The sequence below is a fragment of the Ochotona princeps genome, chromosome 7 (assembly GCF_030435755.1).
Source record: "Ochotona princeps isolate mOchPri1 chromosome 7, mOchPri1.hap1, whole genome shotgun sequence".
Classification (NCBI taxonomy): Eukaryota; Metazoa; Chordata; class Mammalia; order Lagomorpha; family Ochotonidae; genus Ochotona; species Ochotona princeps.
The window spans coordinates 44,144,718-44,164,169 of NC_080838.1; positions in this window are offsets into that span (position 1 = coordinate 44,144,718).

Here is a 19,452-nt window from a genome sequence, read left to right on the forward strand (position 1 = left end):
ATGCCACATGACGATATTTAATGTTAAAAGTAAGACATTTAATTGCCTTGGCTGTTGAGGAATGATTTTAATCAAAAATATTGAAAAGAACTCTATTTCCATTTGTCATCTTTTTATAAATGACAATCTAGTTAAGTTGAAACTTATCTTCCGAAATTCTCCATATGGTTCTATGTTAGGTTCAATACCAGAAAACGTATGTAAGATTTGGAGGATGTAAATGGAGCAGTAGCAAATATACTTGAAAGGTCATGTCAGGATCTCAGGAAGGATTAGGACTTGCATACGTTAATGCTGGGCAGCAGCTGGGTCTACAGCTGTTTTAATTCTTGCTGGATATTTTCCTTCAGCTTCTCTGAGTCCTGAACCAGGAGTATGTGCAACTTTAAGGTCAGGTATAAAAAATTCATTTCTAGGTCACTCGTATTGTAAGTTAAGTTGCAGTTACAGATAACTTGTGGACAACTATCAGTTTATCTCATGGCTTCCACTTTGGTGAAGTAGGAGAAAATGAGGGTGACTGCTAACAAGCAAATGATGTCTCTGGGGAGGAGTCAAAGGTTGTTAAGTTGCGATGATGATTGTACAATTTTGTAAAAATACAATTCATTTGTATGTTTACATCGGTATGTTTAAATGATTGGATTATGTAGTGTGAAAGTTATATCTCAATAAACCTGAAAAGAATCATTTAAAAAAATGTCTTTAACCTGACCAGATGATGTTAACTAGTGAAGTACAAGTAGATGTTTTGTTAAAGACTTGTCCTTTCTTTTTAAAATTATTTTCCATGATACAGTTTTACAGGTAAGGAATTCCTTCCTTCTCCATTTGTTCCCTCTTAGCTTTCCCCTCCCACCATTTTCCCCCATATCATCACAGCAGCATGTTCCTTAGTAAGTTATAAGTTTAACTTTCTGCTTCTAAAGTGCAACATGGCATTGCAGGTATAGACAATGGTAGAGAATCTAGCATCATATTGCCAATGTTTCATTGGGAGTCCTACTCCATCTATGTTTTCCACCAGAAAGGTAAGGGTCCACACACTTGGATCATCATTCACTGCCTCATAGGTGCAAACATTAGTGGATTGGAGAAGCAAATTATCTGGGACTACCAGGCAAGTGTCAGGTGGTGGCTTAACTTGCCTTATCATAATGCCTACCCCATAAACTATTTATTTTTGAAAGATTTGTTTTATTTTATTGGAAAGTTAGGTATACAGAGAGGAGGAGAGACAGAGAAGATCTTCCATCCTTTGATTCACTCCCAAGCAGCCACAATGAATGGAGCTGAATTGATCCAAAGACAGGATATAGGAGTCTCTTCTGGGTCTCCTAAGCTGGTGTAGGATCCCAAGGCTTTGGGCCATCCTCTACTGCTTTCCCAGGCCACAAGCAGGGATCTGGATGGGAAGCAGGGCTGCTGGGATTAGAACAAGCACCCATATGGGATCCTGCCATGGAGGTAGGAACTTTAGCCACTAGGCTACTACACTCAGCCCCCCGGATCTATTTTAAGAGTGAATCCGTAACAGCATATTCTTGTTGAAAACTGATATGCCAGAAAATTTAGAAAAATGATTATTGAACATGCTGATTATAATCCTATTATTATGATGTAGTGATAACGAAGCAAATGCTCTTTCTGCTGTCCTCATTTATATGTTTTTGGAGCTATCTTCAAGGTGGCAGTAAGTGATATATGGGATTCTTAAAGGCTTGTACATTGTTTGGTCCTGATCCTTTTGTACATATACATTTTGCCATGAATTCATCAATGGTGGTGTATATTTCATTGCAACCAGATTTGGGCTTTGCTATGAGGCTTGTTCAGTCAAGCGTGTAACAGGTGATGAACTGCCAGTTTAAAATTTAGGTCTTACATGCATCAAATATTTCCATTCATTCTCTATCTACCTTTGCCACTATCAGAACAAAAGCATAGCTACTGTACTTTTTACTAGCATGCAGAGATCACATTTGGATCAAACTTGAATGATTTACAACAGTATCTGGACTTCAATCTCAATACTGTGCTAATTGTCCATCTCCATCTTAGTGTTTAACCTTTGGGGCTGTTCAGCAGTCTAGCTGTAGGAATAAGTGATACAAAATTTGCAACCATAGCAAAAAAATATATACATAAAATACATATGGTTGGATTTGAGCCTGCATAGTGGGAAAAGGCAGGAATTGGTGAGGAAATGAATAAATCTGGGGAAAAAATGACTCATTGTGTATAAATGAACATTTAGTAAACATTTCACCTGCTCTAAACTGGAAGATAAAAATTATTTCCCAGAAACTTATGGACACAGGCAAGGTATTTTTTCTAAACAAAAAATTAAAGAGGTGAATTGATTCTTACTTCATATAGTTCTACAAGAGATGAGATTAGAAAAGAATTTACAAGTTGGTAAGCAGAAGTTATCAATCTAGAGATTGCCAGCTTTGAAAATTAAACTATTCCTCATCTCCAGCTTTTCCAGGCAGCAAAAGATTCTCAGATTAAGATTCAGGATGGGAGTGAAGATTAAATCAGCATGATTCTACAGCCTTGGGGCAGAGGACAAATCAGGGCTCAACTCTCACAGCGTTTGTTAAGACCTCTGAGAAAATAAAGTTGGCATCTAATAGATACTTCACAAGTATAAAAATGGTCCCAAAAAGGGCTTTTCAGGTAAATTGTTTCATTTTAATTTTATTATATATAAATGTCTAACATTGATGGCAGTTCTGTTCAAAAAGGCAAGATAAACTTAGACTCACAATGTTTATATCACAATGCTTACTTTGGAAAATTAACATATTTTATGTTTTATGGAATATTTGGGGATTTACTCTCAGGAGAATTTTTCACACATAGATAAAGTATTTCTTAAATAGGAAAATGATGGTATCAGACACTTTAACTGGCATAGCCTACAGAAGGCCGATGTTTCAAAAATTAAAATTATATAGAAATGCATATATTAGAGTGTGGCTTTTGTTTGGGGTCATGAAATGTCCTGCAAAAATAGACAGAAAAATCTATAGTATTTCTGAGAGATTGTATTGGTGAAAGTACCGAAAACCAAGACTACAAAGGGATAGGCCTGCTGAAAATATGAAAAGACCTCACAACTGGTTACAAATAGGAAGCCATCACAAAGTTGTCCAGCCTCTATAAAGGGAATTTTAGATAGAGGGATTTTCAGAATAGCCAAGAAAGAAGATTAGGAGAAAAAGGGCATCCTAAATGGTGGAGCAGGGAGCAAGAGGATAAAGGACTGGGTAGCTACACCAGTGGAGCAGAACTGGAATCGCTTCAAGGACTGTTTCCTATCCTACAGGAGGGAGACTTGGCAATATTGTATAAGTGTGATTTCAAAATCATTATAGATCGATGCCTACTATGTGGCTACATTCCATTTTCTGTTCTTTGGTTTTTCTCTAATGCATACACTTCTTGCCATAACGCTTTTCTTTGTTCCTGCAGATTGCATTCTTCTAGAACAAAACCATTTGCCTTGGTAGTTTAGTTTTCCATATCAAAATGGTCCTCATCCAAGCTGATGTTGACTACAAGGCCCGGGATCTTCAGCCTTAGTCTACATGATATGACAGAGAAATCCTCTGGGATAAATGTGAGCAGTTGTTGGGTTTGGTTTAATTTTGCGTAGGGAAAGCTTGACAATGAGTAACTGTAATCAAGAGTGCAGGCTGCAGAGCACTGTTATTATCTCCAGTTCTCATGTCTGCTTTGTGTGTATCCTTGTGATGACACTACCGGGGCATAATGTTCTTTCCCAGAAGTTTATCTGGACCTTTGCATGTACTATGGTTTGAGTAAAGTTGTCCCCTAGCTTCATTTGCTGGAATTTTGGTCCTCACTGTGGTGATATGAAATGGTGGCACACAGGTGGGCCATTTAGCTTAATTGGAAATCCTTCCCTTGATAAGGATTGGGAAATTTCAGCCTTTCTGGCTTTCTGTTTATTGTAAGTTCTCTTCATCTCACTTGCACTCCCAACATGATATGACACAGTAACGAGGGCCCTTACCATTCTGAGCTGATGCCAGCACCATGGCCTTGAGCCATTCAAACTGCAAGGTAAGCTTCTTTCCTTGGTATTTTTTAGCAACAAAAGAGGGACTAATACACCATGTGTCTTCATTGTCCAGTTGCACATGGACTGAGGTGATAATGAGCCTGTTCTTTACCTCACCCTTGTGTGGCAGCATTGTTTTTCTACTGGATTCATTTGTATCTCTGTAATCTCTACTACCCTTTTGATCAGAATGGGCTGAGTGAATCAAGCCCAGTCACTGCCACAGGCTTGAAACACAGCCACCCATGATGATCCTGCCAACAGCTGGCTGGCCTGCAGCTTTGCAAGAATAGACTACAGGTTTGGAGCTGCATGTTAAACATCAGAGCTGCATATTATGCTGTTATGTGTCAATGTTGCATAAGGAATCCACACTCACAAGGGGGAACAGCCAAAGGTAGCACCAGCTGGAAGGAGTTCATTTGGTAGCCACTGCTTCAGTAAGACTGCTAATTTTTGAGTTCCTGGATTCCTTAGTCTTACTTGTTTGTTACATGCTACAGTGATGTATGATGAAACAAACTGTTAGAGGGCATTCTTTATCTCCTGAAAGCATTGTGAAGAAATGACAATGGCTGATTTTTTTCTGTTATTTGGAAATGTATTTTAAAATGTAACATTAAGTACATAAAATTTACTGATTTTTTTTCCCACACTGCACAGTATTATTTTCCATTTGCCTATCCAACACTGTTCTCAATCCATCTCTATGGTAGGGAGATTGAGTTACACTGACCTCCCCTGGAGGTATTCTGTCAGTAAGGAACAATGGCAGGCGGCTCTGTATTAAGTACGTTCAAGACAAGATACTGAAAAGGATATTTATTCTTCTGAATTCTTCCATCCAGGATTGCCACAAATAGTCTATTTCCCTAGGTGAATGATTGTTTCTCTCTGGGTAATGTTCACTATTGAATCTTTTCCTGCCAAGTTAGGGTAAGTTAGGGTAAGATCTCTAGAATGGTAACATGTCCAGTCTTAGCTTGAGAGGACCACACTTTCGCTGGAGATTTTCCTACTGTTTGCGTTTTATGGTCACCTTGATTTGCTATGTTGGAATCATGATGGACTCACCCATAGTTGGACCAAGGAATACAAGTTATGATTAGTCAATCTCATCTGAAATAATATGAAATCAATATTTCATAAAGGAAACATTTCTTAAAAAGTGTGACTACTCACCATACACATACACATTATCATGACATAATTATTAGAACCCTTGCTCTCAACATTTAATTTACAGGGCTTGGCAGCGTGGTCTAGTGGCTAAGGTCCTCGCCTTGATCCCATATGGCCGCTGGTTCTAGTCCCGGCAGCTCCACTTCCTCTCTATCTCTCCTCCTCTGAGTATATCTGACTTTGTAATAAAGGTGAAATAAATCTTAAAAAAAAATAAAAAAAAAAAACATTTAATTTACAAACTATTCTAATTTACAAAACATTCTAAGATTGATAACCATCTTATATAAGTTAGATACCTTGTGGTTTATGCTATGGTGTAGTGAATAATATCACCAGCTGCAATGCCCACAAACCTCCCATGTGGGTGCAGCTTTGTGTCTCCACTGCTCCACTTCTGATCCAGATCCCTGCTAATGGTTTAGGAAAAGTAGTGGAAGATGGCTGTAGTACTTGGGCGCCTGCCTTCCATGTGAGAGACCTGGATGAAGCTCGTGGTTGCTGCTATTGGCCTGCCCAGACCTGGCTATAGCTGCCATCTGCAGAGCTTATCAGCAGGTGGAAAATCTCTTTCTCTATCTACCCCCTTCTTCCTATAACTCTTTCAAAATAAATAGATATGTAGATAAATCAATAAATAGCTAAACAAAACAGGTGCTTTTACTTCCTGACACACTTAAGATTCCTGTACAAGAAATCAAATTATGTATTATGGAGAATGAATTTTTAAATTTGCAAGTACATGTTTTTATTTTGTTTTACTTTCAGGGAAAACTTATTCTTTCATCTAAATACTAGATCATTTTTATATAGAAAGTTAGTTATATTATCTTGGAAATACATATAAGTTTAAAAAGCACTAAGCACAATTGACTTCATCAGTCTCCTTGTTGGATCAAATATTTGTTATTTACTTTTTAACAACTAAAGTCAGATTATCTAGCGAGTTCTCCTCTCTATCACTATTGAAAAAGTGTAACTGTGTATTATCAACAGAAACCTTTACATTAAATTGAAACATGCCAATCAGGGCATGTTTCAGCGTGAAGTTGAATGTATACAACTGAAATGGACCCACCTAACTTTTGAAGAGAAGTTGAAGAAAGTATGCTGTCAGTTGAAGATCAACTGACAACTACTACCCTTCAGAATGAGATGTTATTTATGCTGCTCTTCAAGGAGAAACAAAAAGAATCCATAATGTCTATGTTGAATAAACTATAGACATACACAGGTGTAGCGGTTATGTTTTTCCAAGCCATAAGCCATTCTTTTCTTCACATTTAAACCTTTGGTTAAATTTACTTCTGAGGCCTGGACTGTAGTTTTAGCTATAGTTCCACACAGTCTGACTTAGAGAGATCACAGTTCTGACCAGATGTCAAAGGCAAATATCACTTGCTTAGCAGAAACTCATGTTGGAAAATAGATTTGAATCCAGATTGTTAAACACAAGGCCTACTCTGCAACAAAAGTCCTCCAAGATTGTCAAGTATGCATTGAGAATGACAAGTGAACGTTTTAAATTTCACATAGAACATTCCCATTCATGTGGCAAACATACCAGTTTAGCTTAAACATTAGGATAACACTCAAAGCAATTCACTTCTAGCAAAGACACAGGCTCCAAACCACAGAGTTACTTCTGACACTTTCTGCATTGCTGTTTATATTTAATCAGTCATCACGAGCTAACAGTTCTGGCAGCCTATTAACCTCATCAACCTACCCTCTTCCTTTCCATTTTCATAGATACTACATAGTCTTTTGACCAAGCTCTTAAATTAATCCTATAATCCTGGTATTTCCTATCTTTCTCTTTCCTATTCCATTATTAGATTAATTACTACTAAAACCCAGTTTTCAACCTGTCTATGTTTTGCTGTAAGGGTGTTAGAAAGTAAAACCACAACTCTTTTATCAGTTATTCAAATTGAATGCAACATTAAGCTCTAGTGAAAATATAAATTAAAAAATATATTACAATCATTAAAATTTAGATTTACTTTTAACATTTTGCAAATTGTGCTTTGGACCTAATTTCTTACTATCATCTAAACAGTCCCATACGCATGTATTATTTACGATGAATATAATCACTACCGTGTTTAGGGACCTAAAAACAAATGGTTTCTATTTTTTTCAGTGTTGTGTTTGTGTGAGTGGAGCAGATCCAAAAGGAATATGGCAAAGAAAAGCAGGGACTGAAGCCAGTCACCTGAGGACTAGGGTAGGGCTATTCTCTTAGGGCCAATGAATCAATGTGATGGCCTTTATGGAAAGCAGGAGAGACAGATATTTGAATTTCTTAGACAACTTGGCTTCTTCAAAGGACAAAGTCCTTTTACTATCTGGGATGAGTAACTTAACAGAAATAAGTTGGCATTATTAAGTCTTCATGGTATGGTTTGTCCCTATTGATGCACTGTGGAAGAGCATTTCAAGATGGGAGGTGGGATAAAGAGATAGCAAGGATGAAAATGATTTACCAGTCTGAAAAAGTCTTTCCAGTCTTCTGCTCTTCCTCCCTCCAGTTTTGTCTCTTGTTATTTCCTTGACCATTTAAATTAAGCCGCAGAGTTGCTCACAATAAATGTTTTTGCTTCTTCAGGTCTTTGTCCTTTTGTCATTGTGTTAATAAGGCTTGGGATTAATGGTAGGTTACATTTTCACACAGGATACTTAGAAAATGAGTTTAATGCTATGATGTAGAAACAGGAACCAACAAAAACGTTGGGTCAGAGGTCTGGGGAAAAATTACCTTCCGCTTTTCCTACATTTGTGTTGCACTTTCCTCTAACCACTACCCACTGATAATTCTGCATCCAAAGCCCATGGTCCAAATTCAAATAACTGGTTCAGTTAATTACCAGTATTACTCATTGGCAGAACGTTTCACACAAAGCCTCCTCATGAATTACTGACTAGATTACAGATGGGCTACCTCTGTATCATATGCCTATCCATAATCATCGAAGTGAGCCTGAGAAAAGGGTTTTGGGGAAATAATTATAGCTAGAAAGGAAAAATGAGTATGGCAGCCATCATGAGGGGGATGTTCAATGAATGGATTTTCATACAATGCCTTCTACTATCCTTTCCAGTAACTTGTGTTTTGTGCATATTTCAGAAAGGAACTCTCATCTTTATTTCCCTTCCGCAACTTTCAGAACTAGCCTAGAACACAACATGATTCAGTGGCAAGGAGAGGAAATTTCACCATCACAGAGACCGCACAATCACTCCCCAAATCATTCCTTAGCTTAACTGTTCACAATTACTTAGGGGTCTGGCACAATAACCCAGTTGCTAAATCCTCACTTTGCACTCCCTGGGATCCCATATGGGCACTGTTTCATGTCCCAGCACCTCCACCTCCCTTTAAGCTCCCAGCTTGTGCTTGGGAAAGCAGGACCCAGCACCTGCATGGGAAACCTGGCTTCAGATCAGCTCAGCTGTGGTCATTGCAGTGACTGAAAGTGAACCAGCATACAGAAGACTTTTCTCTCTGTCTCTTCTCTCTGTAAATCTGCCTTTCCAATAAAAATAAATTTAAAAAAATCATTTAGAAAATTGTTGCTACACAAATTTCTGGACTGAAGCTCAAAAATCATTCTAATGTATGAACTGGGTTTTAGAATATGCATACATAACAAATTCTCACATGATGCTAATATGAACAGATCATTGAATCAACTTCTAGTACAACTTCTATAAATTTAGATATGCAATTTATTTTCTACCTCTGAAATTACAGTGCTGGGGCTGGCTATGAGGCACAGCAAGTTAAGCCACCTGCAATGATAGCATCCCATTTTGGCACTGGCTCAAGTCTCCAGTGCTCTACTTCTGATTCAGTTCCCTGTTAATGTACCTGGGAAAACGGCAGACATGCTTGGATACCTGCACCTAGGTGGGAAACCCAAATGGAGTTCCAGGCTTCCATTCTCAGCCCCAGCCAAACCGTGACCATTGCAACCAGTTGGAGAGCAGCATCTGAACCAGCAGATGAAAGGTTCTTTCTGACCTTTTTCTCTTCTCTTTCTCTCTCTATGTCTCTATCACTCTTTCAGAAAATGTTAAATAAATTAATCTTTGACAAGGGGTTCTAACAATACTGATTTCATTGGGTTGTCATTCAATTAAGAAGAATGACTATACATTCTGTTTTTAGTATATATTGACAATAAAAATTTATCAAACTTGCAATTCTCTGATCTTTTTCAATAGGCAATAATAATTCATTATTTTCTTAAAATTAATGTAGTGCTTTATTCAATAATCACAAAATCATGGAAGCAATCAAAAAACCCATTAACAGAGAACTGGATAAAGAAACTGTGATTCATCTATCTTATGGAATACTGTTCAGCTGTTTTTTAAAAAAATGAAATACAATTGTTTGTGGCCAAATGGGTTGAGCTGGAGACCATTATGCTAAGGAAAATGAGTCGATCCCAAAAGATCAGATATCATATACTTGCTCTAATATAAGATAATATGGTGTTGAATATAAGAATTTTACATGTAATTTTTACCTTATTGTACTTCCTAGTTATTTGTACCTTTCATAATAAGATCTTATGATATAATGAATTAATCAATTATCCCTAACAAACTGATTGCTTGTAACCACCTGAGATTGTCAATGTCACTTTTATCTACTGCCCATAAATAACGATGATCTAGTCCTTATTGTGCTTTCATTGGTGCCACGCACGACACACACTGGCATTTATTCCTACAGGAAGATATTGGACACTCCTTTTCCCCATCCTAGTGTCACATTAATACCTTTGTTACATGTTCATCAACTTCATGGGGATGAAGGTTCATCATTTTTTTCCCTCATGGCAGACTGTACCTAAGGGAATGCATAATGGAAATGTAGCAGAAATTGATATGTTAATAGGTGGAAACAGAGAGAAGTATGTCCCCATGCGTGCAGTAAAAGGATGGATTCACAGCAAAATGGCTGATAATCTCCTACGTTGTTGGGAGACACCTTAGTGGAAGCACAAGGATTTGGGAAAATTCATGAAAGACACCCATTGTAAGACTGGAGGGAAGAACAGCGGGGAGGGGAGGGAAGTTGGAGAGGGAGAAGGAAGACCTCAGTGCCTATTAAACTATGTCATAATACAGTAAAAAAGAAAAAAAAAGGAAAAAAAATAGTGATGAAACAAATGTAAATAGTGGCATGTTATGACTCTCTAAATGTCAATCCAATGAGGAGTGTTGGCAGAGCCCCTATAGTTTATTTGGTTACAGTCTGCCCTCTATGGTGATGAGGAGTGCCAGGGTTAAAAGCCATGGAAGTGCCAAGAATTTTGATATGAATCATAGCCCTGAAACTTAGAAGTTGAGTGATCGTATACAATTCAGTTATCCTCTTTCTTCCTCCACAAACTGGGTAGACTGTCTCTTCCTCTGTAAACAGAAGACAGTATTATTAGTTTCTTATAGTAAAAAGTATATACACATTGTTACTACATTCATTTTGTAATTTGTCCCAGTAAAAAAGACCCAGCATTTTAAAAGTTGAATATTAAACTAATATAGAATGCTTTACTGAAACATGATTTTTATTTTCAGTTATTATGAAGTGAACTTCAATTTTCTTTTTTCTAGATTCTTTGTCCACATGTAACAATTTATCCTGTATTGATTGCCACACATCTAAAGAGAGATATAAATGTTTATACATCCTTCAAATCTACGCTTACCGTAAATATCAAAATGATCTCATAATCTTTCCTTTGCAGTGGTACACAGCTACTTTGTTAAATAGCTTTCTTGAACATATGCTTTTTATAAATTATAGAAGCTTGTCTCAAGGAATTGTTAATTTTAAAATGTGGATAAAGTTATAAAATATTGAATTAGCTATTGCTTAATCACAACTAGTAGAAGATTAAAGTACAGCCACCACCATAACATTTCCTTCATTGCTTTGTAACTGTTTCCTTATCTCTATTTCCTGGTAACATGTAGCTGATTTAATCATAAGCATTTTACATTTCCCATAAACCAGAAGGAGTGTGGATGCCTCAGCACAAACAGCTCAGTTTTAGAGTCAGGCTGTTATGGATTTCAGTGAGATCTCCTTCAAGCCACCTATATGACCTTGGGAAATTTCACCAATATTTTTGATACTAAGTTTTTAAAGATTTGAAATAAAATAAAGTATAACTTGTAGATAGTATTGCTTATTTGCTTTACTGTGATACACAGAATATCACAGTAAGTATGACTTTTTAATTTTTTTAGGTTTACATAGTTTATTAGGGTAAAAATGTTCAAGGGCTACAGGAAAGTGGGTAAGTCTATTATTTCCATATTGTTTCCTTCATGTATCCGAGATAAAGGGAGTTTTAAGGGAGAAGCCCCACCCCGGTTTCCCATCCATCCCAGGTCCCAGATATGGGGCATGCTCCGAGATTCTTGCTCAAGTGGCTGTGATAGTTCACCAGTTATGAATTGCTGCCAATCTCGCCACTCCAAGCACGATGAGGTCGTTGAATCCACTGATTGACCTAGTTCATCTTAGAGTCTCCGTTTGCCCAGTATTTCGCTGCCAACATATAGCTGAGATGGTTGATTGACTTGTTCTGTCCTCTGTCTTTTCTTGGTTAGGCATCTGAGTCCGGCATTTCAATTGGGGAGATCTCCAAAGAAACTTTATCTGAGGTGTTCCCAGTCCAGATTCTTTTATGTACTAGCAAGTACAGGACCCAGCACAGTCATCACCCCATTCAGCTGGTAGCTGCAATTGCTGGGTTGGTTCTGTTTTCAGCCCCGACTTCCACTGGAACAAATGGGTGTTGCAGTCCAGCCTGGTTCTGCCCAGCACATACTCGGCCCTCACATCAACCAGTGGGAGCTGCAGCCTAGTTGGAGCGACCCACAATAACCCCCACCAGGCCCGCCCCCTGCCCTGGTTTGCCAGAATGTGTAGCAGTCCAGTCTGTCCCACATTCAATTCAGCTTTCATACATGTCAATGGGTATTAAGACTTAGTTCCATCATGTAAAAGTACTTGGCTCAAAGTAGATATTCATAACAATCATTACCATCATTGTATCATTTATTCTTGGCATATACATTAGTGAGTAATACAGTGTATGTATTTGAAAATGTTTTTTTGAAAGAACAATTTTAGATCACCAACAATAATTTTGAATCACTGCACAGTTTGTTAAGCAAATACTTGATTATTCTTTAGACTCAGCTATTAGACCCAAAAGTATGAGATAAATTCCAAATGTACTCTTTGGAGTACTCCTCAAGATCTTCCACTTATGTTTGATGTCTCCACTGAAGACAATAAAATTATCTTATTAGAATAGGATAGATCTTAAATATGAGCAAATTCTAAGGAAATTTTCAAATTGTTTCTGTATGTGCTGAAATGAGAATACCTGTTTATTGTGATTCTTCGATCAAGCTATTTAAAATATGTCCAATCCTTAGGTTTCACATTGATATAAAAGGAAAGAAGGTATTTAATAAACTGTGATGTAAAGAAACTTTCAGCAATTTATCCCTTTTTCTGGCCCTATCTTTTTATTTAACATACAAGTAGATCCATGTTGAAGGCCTGCTGATTAATGCTATTACTTCTGTTTATTGCCAGTTGATTTTTACTTTAAATGTATCTACCAGTCTGTAGTTGGGCAGTGTGGATATGACTGAGTTAGCAAACTAAACGTTAAAACCCATGCACTTTTCCACTCATACAGTGTTGGATATGGAGAAGAGTCACATGTTTATGACAATATGCCCTTAGAGGTAGACATGTGTCTGCTTCTTCAGAAGGGTGTGTATTCCCTCTAACAGAGTAAAGAGTCTTTCTTGGGGGTGGGTCGAGGTGGGACTGAATCCTCTGTCCATAAGCTTGACAGAGAATTCTGAATGGAGGAAGGAAGAGTGTTTTGTCAAGTGTTACTGTCTTACGTTGTTATAATGCACTAATTGTTCCCAGGTGAGTACCAGGTAGACCAGTAGTTTATTGTCACTTCCTGCCATTTCCTGTTGGGAATCCTGTTAGTTGTTCTTAGTCTAAGTCAGATTACAGGATCTAGCCAAGAATGCAGAAACCAAAACCAGAAACATAGGGAAGTAGAGACTCAGATAATGAAGAAGGGGAGAGAACCTCAAGGAACTGTGAAATAAACCAGAAATTGATTTAACAACAAGTAGCTACTAATACTTGGCTGGAGAGGAAACAAGGTTGTGTTATGTAGGAATCCAGGGTCAAGGTTATCAGAAAGATTTGAAACATATAGGAGATGCAGCTGTGGCTGCAGAAGCAAGGCAAGGGGTAAGGAGAGTGAGTCTGACTTGAGTTCCCTCCAAATCAAGCTGATCTTTCCCTTGCAATGTCTGACCATTGCTTTCCATTGATTTTATCCTGCTGCAAGCGTAAGACTCAGAATCCCAGTAACTGTATTCTGTACAGTTGAATTCTTGGACACAAAGCAGAGAAAGGGAAGAAAAGCAAATATCTGAAGGCAAATAAGCCAACTGGATACTTCTCTGATCACTTGTTTTTATTGTCTGGCCTCACTCGATGTTTCAGTTTGTCACGTCTATTACCTGGAGAGAAGGCATACTTTCAGTTTCTTTTCAGAAGGGCAGCACCATGTCATGTCTTTTTCCTTTTATGTTAATGAGATAGGACTGATAAAAAAAATACTATATTTGACTTCTTTCATCAGGCTGCATTTTAATATGACATGAAAATCAATATTTTCCAAAAATCATGGGTTTTATATACATACATATAAGTATATATTTATGGTTTATATATATGTATATATGTACAAACACACACACACATATATATAGAGAGAGCTAAATATATATAAAATCTCAGGCTACATAGTCATAGCAGTTCACATTCAATCAACATCCATAATGGGTCAGTACCTGTCTTCTTTAAGAAAATACAACAATTATAATGCAAAGTTTGTATTATTCCAGCCAAATTACTTAAGAGGACTCAGAATCCCCAGGTTAGGAAAATTTCCAAGGTCACACGGTTGACAAGAAGAACGGATGACTTCAGATCCTATTGATTAATTACAGGATTCTTTCTGCTTATCTTCCTTTCTGTAGTAATCTTCACATTCTGGTTGTCTGTTCATTCAATAACTACCTGCTTTATTGTTTGGGTATCAGAGTGAAAGGACTGCATAATATAATTTGTTGTAGGTATACTGGCAATTTTTGGCTAAAATATTCTTTATTAAACTGGAAACAATTTCATATTGGCTATTGATGTAGATAAAATAATAATAAATAAAGTTCTTTTTTCAAAAGATTTATTTATCTGAAAGGCAGAAATACAGGGACAGAAAAAGAGAGATTGATTTTTATCTGCTGTTTTACTCCTCAAGTGTCCACAATAGCTGCGGCTGAGCCAGACCCAACTCAGAAGCCAGGACCTCAATCTGAAACTAAGCAGGTGACACATTTGTTGCACATCTCTTATTTATTATTTAAATAACTACTCCAGAGGGATACCTGAGTTTCATTAAGGTATATGCCTTTCCAAAGACCAGCAAAAAGTTTTCAATTTATGTAAAAGCTACATTTTAGATCTCATTCTTGATCATAATTAACTTTTCTATTGTGTTTCACACTCTTTCTGACTCCGTTCTTAATGAAACTGCTTTCTCTCTCCCATTTGCTTGCTTGCTTTGCTCCCTCCCTCTCGGTTTGGCCTTCAGTCTCCACCTCTTACACATACTTGTCAGAGGTGTTCTGTCATTCAGTTGGGAGGTAATAAGGTAACAACAATTAAGTTCATGGATCTTAACTCTTCTGTGCACAAGAGCTGTGATCTTGGGCTGATTATAAAACTTCATTTAATGTACTTTTGTTATATGGAAAATGCATTGAGGTTGAAAGTTCTTTTCTGATGCCTAAACTAAACACATTGGCTAAATGCAGTATTTTTTTTTGTTGGGGGAACTATTTCATAATCATGCAATGCAACTAATGGTAACCGTGAACTACATAGGAGTTATTTTCATTTCAATTGCAATTTTGATAAGACCTAGAATTAGATAATGTTAATGGTTTGCAAGAGAAAATTTTAAAGTTTATTTAACTGTTGTGTATTATAAGTGGCCAGTAAAAATGGAGGCCAAACTCGAAAACAAAACAAGAAATATTGTAAGTAACTAACGCATAAGGTATATTCCTGTTTCTGTCTGTATAGACTAAAAGTAATGCCTCACACAATTGTTTAAATTAGAAGACAAACAAAATTACAATGAAGTGAAAACAAACTGAATTGCATTGCATTTATATTTGTATACAAGAAAATAGAAGCACGTCTTAGTAGTCTCAGAATCAACATTTGCAAACGAAATACAAGTGAGGCTTCTCAGACTGATTTAAACGGCACCAGCAACATTATAAAGCTGTAGAAAAAAAAAAATTGTGGATCTTTAAACCTCTCCAAGATGATGGTGTCATGTTTCAAAGATAACTTGGGTTTATAAATTAATTTTACAGGTCAATGAGATGTCCACCATTTTTACAGAATTACCCAGAATGAATACAAGAAATGCAGCAGGCAGAACATATTTGATTTTAGTAGTCTGAGATAGACTGTTAAAGTTAAAATTAAGTTGCATTGAACATTCTCATGCCACCAGAAAATAAAATTGATAGAAGAGCTACAAGTTAGGAGTAATGATGAAAATGTCACTCTATTTTGAAGAAATATCCAACCAAGTTACAATGAGATTGGTGTGAGGTATAGTGATGTTTAATATCAGCATCAATCATCTGGAAATGGGAGTAAACAATGTTAATGAAATTTGCGATGATACTAAATTGAAGGGTGCTGTTAGCATGCATAATGACAAGATGGATAAGTCGTTTTGAAGGAGTATATGTAAGCAGAAGATGATCTTTTACTTAAAAATTGAATTAGTACATGGATATAAATAATAATTTAAAAATTCATTAAATAGGAGAAAAGGCAAGGAGTAAATGGGGAAGAAGCATGTAACGTTTATTTATACATTGATTTTAACAATAGTGTAATGGTCTAAAATCTAATATAGGATTTGAAGACTAGAAGTGTTGACTTTTTGCTTTACAATGACAACAAAATACTATTTACCCAAATAATTCTGAGAAGGACAATATTTAAATATTGAAACAATCTGGTGTTAACTTTGTACCCAAATATAGGAAAATGAGATTAAACATATTTAAGATGAGCTGAGTAATAAAACTGATGAAAGATTTAGTATGATGAACATTTAAGACTAAAATAATTAATCCTTCAATTTGCAATCTCAGACAAAAGAAAATATCTGGGTCCTGACATAGTAGCCTAGCGACTGAAGTCCTCGCCTTGAACACGTCGGGATCTCATATGGGATTCAGTTCTAATCCCAGCAGCCCTGCTTTCCATCCAGCTGCTTGCTTCTGGCCTGGGAAAGCAGTTGAGGATAGCCCAAGGCCTTGGGACCCTGCATCCATGTGGGAGACCCAGAAGAGGCTCTTGGCTTCAGATTGGTTCAGCTCCAGCTGTTGCGACTGCTTGGGGAATCAATCATCAGATGGAAGATCTTCCTCTCTGTCTCTCTTCCTGTCTATATATATCTTACTTTCCAATAAAAATAAATAAATCTTAAAAAAAGAAAATATTTGAATATCTAAATTAAGTTATTTGGTGAATTGTATTACAATAACAATGGCAATGATATTTCTGAAGGACAAAGCTAAATTGTCAACTCCTCAATTATTGAGGAAATATGCCTGAGCAAAGCAAATGGAGTAAGAGTCACATTTGGAGCAAAAACTGCTAAACAATCAAATAGTATCGGAAGGAATTTTGACAGTACTACAATGGCAAAGAGAACAGACTGCGATTTCCTCATTGGGTTTTTCTTTTTTTTCCAGATTACAAAACCACTGTAGTGGGAATTGTCATTGCGAATGTATTCCAGAAGAAGCAGTGGTGTTCTGTTTCCTTCCATTCATTCATCAAAAATATGTATACTTATTTTACTCTATAATTGTTCCAAGTGGTGGTAGGGTGAAGTGCTCATTTGCTTGTTTTATGCTTTTGTCTTGTCTTGTGTTTTTTTCTTTTGTTTTAATCCTGGAAGAAAGATGCACCAATTGATATCAAGCAAGTCTGTGTAATAGTTATGCAACCAACAATCTTCACTTGCATATATGTGTGTGTATATATATATACATATATTTCTCATTTCTTGTGACAGTAATAATTAATTTTAGCAAAAAAATACAGAGTTCTTGTCCAAATTTGGGGGACTGAGGCTTTGAAATTTTGTGTCCGAGTCTTTAAAAGAAGTGATTAATAAAGGCAACAATTCCAAGATTATCATTAAAAGGAGTATTTCTTCCATATTTGTTCATCTTTGTCTCTAATCCCTAACTGGTTTACTCACAAGCCCTAGGCACATAAAAGGGAACATGTATTAACTGTGTACCTGGTTACAGAGCAGTATGTTTTGTAAGGCCAAAAAGAGCACTCCACTGTTAAAGAAAAACCAGTAGCTTAGAAGAATCCAGGAAACTGCTGAGTTTGTTGCCATATAACCTTTAGTATTTTATGCCTTCAAGGATAAATTCAATGACTTTGCCAGACTTTCACGATTTATCTCCTTCAAATTCTTATCATGTCACCTCCAGCCACTCTCTGAGTGCACACCCCTTCCAAACTATCTACATAAAATAAACCTGATATTTTCAAAACACATAGTGTATCTATTGTTCCATTTAGAACAGTGCTTATTTTTTTTTTAAATTTACGTGTCTGAAAAACTGTGGAAGACAATCCAAGCTGCAGTTTAAATGCCTTTTCCTGTTGTAAACCTCATAAGCCTCTCCTTTATGAGGATAAATTCCCTGCTCATTCAGACAGAATCAGGTGTTATTTTCTTTGTGTTCCTAAAGCCATCATCACACCAATCATATCAACCATAGCTTTCACTGTAGACATCTTTTACTGGTTAACTAATGTTTGTACGTACCAGACATTGTGGTAGATATATTCTGTATACTCTTTACCATCTTTTTAATGACAGCTGAAAAAATATTGTTTGCTTCATGAAAAATTCGAAAATCAACTTGAGATATGTGTTCAAAATTCCTATGACAATTGACAGAACCCCACTTACTCTACTTCAAATCTGTATCCTTCCATATGAACATCTTGCTTCTTATGAATGTCTCAATTCTTACTGCTATAGTTGGGCTCAGTAATTTTTGTTTAAGAGAAAGCAGTGTGTCAAATATTTGCAAACCAGGCTTTGGATCCTTTGAATTTTGAATCCTGAGTTTTCACTCTTGTTGGCTGAGTGAACTTGAGTGATTTATTTAGCCCATGTTTAGGTTAGTTTACTTGCTTTCATAAAGTATGAATAAAGTTTGTACATCCTAGGGTGGTTTTGAAACATAAAATAGATTCATGTACAATAGCATTTTCCCTGTTAGAGGTACTCTTCATCTGTTGGTTGATTATTGGACGGTGTGCCTCTGTATTATCTGGGTTGTGAACTCCTTAAGGGTAGGAATCATGTATTATCAACTTTTCATGCCCTCCAATGGGGATACCAATAACTTGTGATATACAATTACAGAAGTAGATTTACACCAATGGTTAAGTTACTCTATGTGGGGAGGGAAATAGAAGGGGCAAAAATAGAGTCACACATGTGACACCAATATATGGCTGCTACGAGTTACTTTTTCCTGACAGGGGGAAAAATGAAAACCTGTCAGCCGTGGTGAACTCCAACAATCCATAATTGCACTCTTCCAGCTGGGAAGCTTCGATAGATCCTGCAGAACCAATTTCCCCCTGTAAAAGGGACTGAACTGATAGTGAAAATTCTCAAGAGCTGAGAAGGCATGCTAAGGTGTCAGGAGCTGCTCGGCAGCCGCTGCTACTGATCCCCTGCCCCTTTAGCTCTGAGCCGCCAATTCGACCTCTTCATGCTGGGCCCAGACCTGCAATCTAGAGTCGGGCCATGCTATGTGGAATGATAACAAATCCAGTGAGGATGCATCTGCTTCAGTGATTAAGGTCGACAGACAATATAATGCACCATGCTCTCCTGGCTACTGTAATTCTGACGCTTTCTGTTCCTACATATTGCCTGCTTTTCGGCTTCTAT